General features: G+C 37.3%; 1 pseudogene; it reads left to right on the forward strand.

Annotated features, from left to right (window-relative positions):
* The first annotated feature begins 3,149 nt into the window (after positions 1-3,149).
* On the forward strand, positions 3,150-4,629 carry LOC100331508 (uncharacterized; annotated as a pseudogene).
* The last annotated feature ends 456 nt before the right edge of the window (positions 4,630-5,085 follow it).

A 5,085-nucleotide genomic window follows, 5' to 3' on the forward strand; every position in this document is an offset into this window, starting at 1 on the left:
ACTTTTGCTCTTAATCAGCCTAGAAGCAGATGCGTTTTTCTCATTTTAGATGGCTAATATTTCTGTTGTTAGGCTGGATTTTAGGCAACAAAGTCACAGTGGGTAGCACGCTCGCTGGTTCGAGCCTCGGCTGAGTCAGTTGTCATTTCTGTGTGGAGTTTGCATGTTCTCCCCGTGTTGGTGGGGGTTTCCTCTTTGTGCTTCGGTTTCCCCCACAGTCCAAACACATGTGCTATAGGGGGATTGGGTAGGCTAAATTGTCCATAGTGTATGAGTGTGTGTGTGTGTATAGATATTTCTCAGTGATGAATTGCAGCTGGAAGGGCATCCGCTGCATTAAACATATGCTGGATAAGTTGGTAGTTCAAACTTGTTTAATTGCAATGGTTTAATAGAAAGGATTAAGATTTGTAAAATCATGAACATTTATTCATGTTTATTCAGAAGTCTAAACAGGTAAAGTTTGTCAAACTATCAGCAATACTGGACTGTATTATTAAAATACATGAAATTATATATATATATATATAATTATAAATAAATATAAGCAAATATATATGTATTATAAAATGTATTATAAAATGCAAATATATATGTATTATATAAATGTATTATATATTATGTTGCTTATATAAATATAAGCAAAAAAATATGTATATGCAAGTGTGGGGAAAATATGTCTCAACGAAATCCCGTTATCACAAGAAAATAGATTTTTATAAAATAACTGAGTGACCAAAGCATACACGGAGCGCTCACCGGCCCTGCACACACTGCTGGACATGAATCTGTTAACGGTATAACGTTAACTGTGCTGTTCTCACGGGTGCTGTCTGATATTGCACTGATGCTTTTGACATATACTGTACCTTATTATATGCATATGCCATGTTAAAAGCAATTGCGATGGTGTACATGGTGTTAAATTTGACATATAGCTGCCACTTGCATGGCGGACAGCATCTGGCGATTATATGAAGGATTAAACAGAAGTTCTCGTGCTGGATGTGGCAAACAGTTACCTGAAAACTCCATCCCACAGACTTTACATAGCGGACTTGAAGCTAATAGAAGTCTTTTAACCACTCTTGGAAAAGTGTAGATAGTGGATTAACATTCAGCACATGATCACTAGTAAGATGTGTCATTATTTGTAACTTTAGATGTCATGGTTTCTAAAACAAAATCTGTCATTGTTATCTTCATTCTCATCTTCAGCGCTTTACAGTTTTTCGTGGTAGTAGCTCTCTCTGTCATCCTAAGCCAGAAGGTGTTGACTGAGTGATTGACAGCTCATAATTCAGTGCTAGAGCAGTGGTGGGCCAATAAGAAGAGCGCAAAGGCGGGGCTAGCATTACGGACTTGGCTTTGTTTACTGCAGCAAGTTGACATGACAACTGTTTTAAACAATTCCTGAGCACTGCGTTACTTCACGTTTCAAGTGCAGAGATGCATTCTGCGTGAATATCTCCCGAATCTGCGCATGTGGTGAACATTTTGCAGTACGGGTCGTACACAACATTTTTATGCACTCGCACAAATGCTCCCAATTATATTTTGAGGTCGCAAAAATTTCGGGTGCATATGCGACCAAAATGTTTGCAATTTCGAGCCCTGATGTATTTTGTGCTAAGCAGAAATAAAGGATGTTTTAATTTTTGTTATACGTGGTAGACATTGTGAACTTAAACAATGTATGATTTTCGCAGTACATCAATGTGATGAATATGTAAAAATAGTTCAATGTTTTCCACATATTGAGCAACGTCGCGGAAACCCTGACACCAGTGATATCAGCCTTGTTTCACATCGCAGTATGGATCCTCCTAAAACGTGAGTCTGTAACTGCATTACAGCTTACATCACTCTCTGTGGTCAAAGAAGCAGAATCTAATGTAATGCATTACAATAAAATTACATTAATGGGGAGTTCAGATATTTACCACGGTTGTTTGGACTCAACATATTAAAATTATGTAGTCAGCAATAGTAATTTCAGTCAATTAAAAACATCACCATGATCTGACAAATGTCTTACAGTAAAGTTTTGCAACCCAACTGAAGCATGAGTCACTTATTTAAACTCCATTATGACTTTCTGTTATGAAATAAACATACGTTTTTTTCTCCAAATCCTCTCATTTAAGCCCTCGGCTTTATCCGCGGTGCTATTGTTGAAGTTTAGCCAAGTTAAAAAGAACTACAAAAACAATCAAGCAGTACAAAAAATAAATAAATAAATAAGTAAAATATTTGCAATTTAAAAAAAAAACTATATATATATATATATATATATATATATATATTTTTTTTTTAGTTGCAAATATTTTACTTGTACTTTTTTTTTACTTGATGCTGTGTGCCTGTGTGTTTATACAGACAGCTTCTTATAGCCCCCATATTGGGCATAAATATATATGCTGTCAATAGATTAAAAAAAAACTAATTAATCGCACCTTTTTTTGAAAATTTATCACGATTATTCATTTTAAAGACTGAAATTTTTAATTTTGGCTACTCCTATAGGAACTACAGACTGAGGCCATGTCCACATCTACATGGGTATTTTCAATGAACAGATTTTTCCCCATCTTTATTTTTGAATTTTTTTTAACATCTCAATTCACATGAAAACACCAAAATGCTCTGTGATGCATCGTTAAGGGCACGTCAAAACCAACAGGGAGGATAAAAGTATTTTCAGTTGGATTCACACCAAACGCAGAATTAAGCATGTGCGCAAGTAAGTTACACACCATGTCAATGCAAATGTGCAGTGAGATTGATGCAGCATTAGCCTAAAATCATGTCTCCACGCTTGGTGTGAACCCAGCATGAGTATACTTCAGCCATGTTGGCCATTTAGAAAGAAGGCAAGAATTCCAGTTTTAATGAGCAGTTTCTGAAAATCCTCACTCTGGCTGGAGTTTAAAAAAAGTTTCTGATTAAATTGCCTGATACTATATGTTCGTGTGGACGAATGCCAAACCACATAGAATAACAAATGGTTTTGAACATACCCATGTTCATGTGGAAAGGGCCTGATAGACAGCTGACTAATATGACCATAAACAATCAAATGTTTTGCAGATCACATGATGATACCACAATGATCAATCCTGGTCCACCAGCAGTTTACCAGCTGAAAAACGGAAAAAAACGAAAGAGAATGTATTAATAAAAAGCTCAAAAAAAAAAAAAAAAGACAGTGGACACATATACGAACAGACAGCAACAAGAAGAATAGAGCCATTCTGATGGTGGGAGAAACCGGTGCTTGGAAAACAACACTTGTCAACACCATGGTCAACCACTTAGTAGAAGTAAGGTTTGAGGAGCAAAGGTTTTATTAAATCAATGATGAACAAAAACAAGATCAATCCCAATCCCAGACCTCTGAGATCACAGTTTATGAGGTGATTGTTGAAGAAAACCCAACATCTCTGACCATCATCGACACTCCAGGTTACGGAGACACTCAAGGATTTAAGAGAGAACGGGAGATTGCAGAATTTTTAGGCAAATTATCTGCATATAGGGTTCGTGATCTTGACAGTGTGTTTTGTGATAAAGGCGTCTCAGAATCGACTCTCTGGAAAAGAGCTTTACATCTTTAACGCAGTTCTGTCTGTGTTTGGTAGAGATATCACGAACAGCATAGTGTTTCTTCTCACTCATTCAAATGGAGAAACTCCAAAAGAGGCCCTTAATGCCATTAAAAAAGCAGAAATACCCTGCAGAAGAGATGAAGCCAATGAACCTGTTCACTTCTTATTCAACAACAGACAGAAAGAGACAATAGACAAACAGTGTGAACACATTCTCAAATCAGCTTGGGGAATTGGAGAGAGAAGCATGAATGAATTCCTAAAATTCCTGGAAGAGAAGAACAGAAGAAGTTTTAGTATTACAGTATCGGATGCAAAAGAGCTAAGACAACTTGAGGCACGTGATGAAGCGAATCACTGAGAAGGCGCTCAAAATGCAGGAACTGACTGACATTCAGGAAGCACTCACACTGAACAGAGACAAAATAGTAAAAAGTGACAACTTTGAGTGCACAGTCAGAAAGCTTGTCAAAGAACATGTCTTCACAGGTATAAAAGCAACCTCCTGCAAAACCTGTAAAATGACCTGCCACAATGAGAGGGGCTGCTAGTGGGTCTCTTCAAAGAATCTCTTTAAGTGTGATGTCATGAAAAATAACCACCGCACTGTGTGTCCAGGAAAGTGTCATTACACCAGACATGTCAAAGCGCGCAGAAAATATGTGAATGTGGCAGAGAAAATGGAAATGTCTTTTAACGATCTTAAAACTGAGTATGAATGCTGTCGTGAAGAACCTAACACTAGCTTTGAGAAAAGACGATTTGAAGATGCTAACAAGCAAAAACATGAACGAGACAAAGAAGAACATGAGGATAAAACAGAAATTGAAGATAAGCTGTCCAGTGAACTGGAGAAGACTAAAACACTACGGTCTTTACTTCTAAATGAAGCCTATATGTCCATCATGATTCTGTCTGAGGCCTTTTGAACAAGGTCACTGATATCACTCCAGAGCATGTGGGTTTCTTCATTTCCAGAATGAGACGGGATGGAGAATACCAAAGGGTGCAGTACCTGCAGCATGTGAGGGAACGCATACAAGATCATATAAACACCTTTGGGCATCGGTTTTGGTCAGGTTTAGAGAAGATGCCTCCAGTGGGAAGCACTACAGTACAAAACTTTATGGAGACTTTATACAGACGGTAAATCATCAACACGAGACGGCTACATCACTTTGTGTTAGGTGATATGTTTGTGACAGTCTGAAGGTTTGTTTGTTCCACAGGTAATCACTGTTAGTTGCAAAATCTGTTAAATCGGTGTTTGGCTGCTGTTACCAAACTATATATGTTGCTAAATAAAGTTTTATAATACACTAGCATGTACATTGCTTTCATGTTCTGTTTGTCATACATTAAAGAGCCCCTATTATACATGAAATAGGGTCATATTTTGGCTGTAAGGGTCTCCAACAACAGTCTGATCTGCATGCAAGGTCAAAAAACACTTTCATTATCTTGTAATCTGCATTTA

The sequence above is a fragment of the Danio rerio genome, chromosome 7 (assembly GCF_049306965.1).
Source record: "Danio rerio strain Tuebingen ecotype United States chromosome 7, GRCz12tu, whole genome shotgun sequence".
NCBI lineage: Eukaryota > Metazoa > Chordata > Actinopteri > Cypriniformes > Danionidae > Danio > Danio rerio.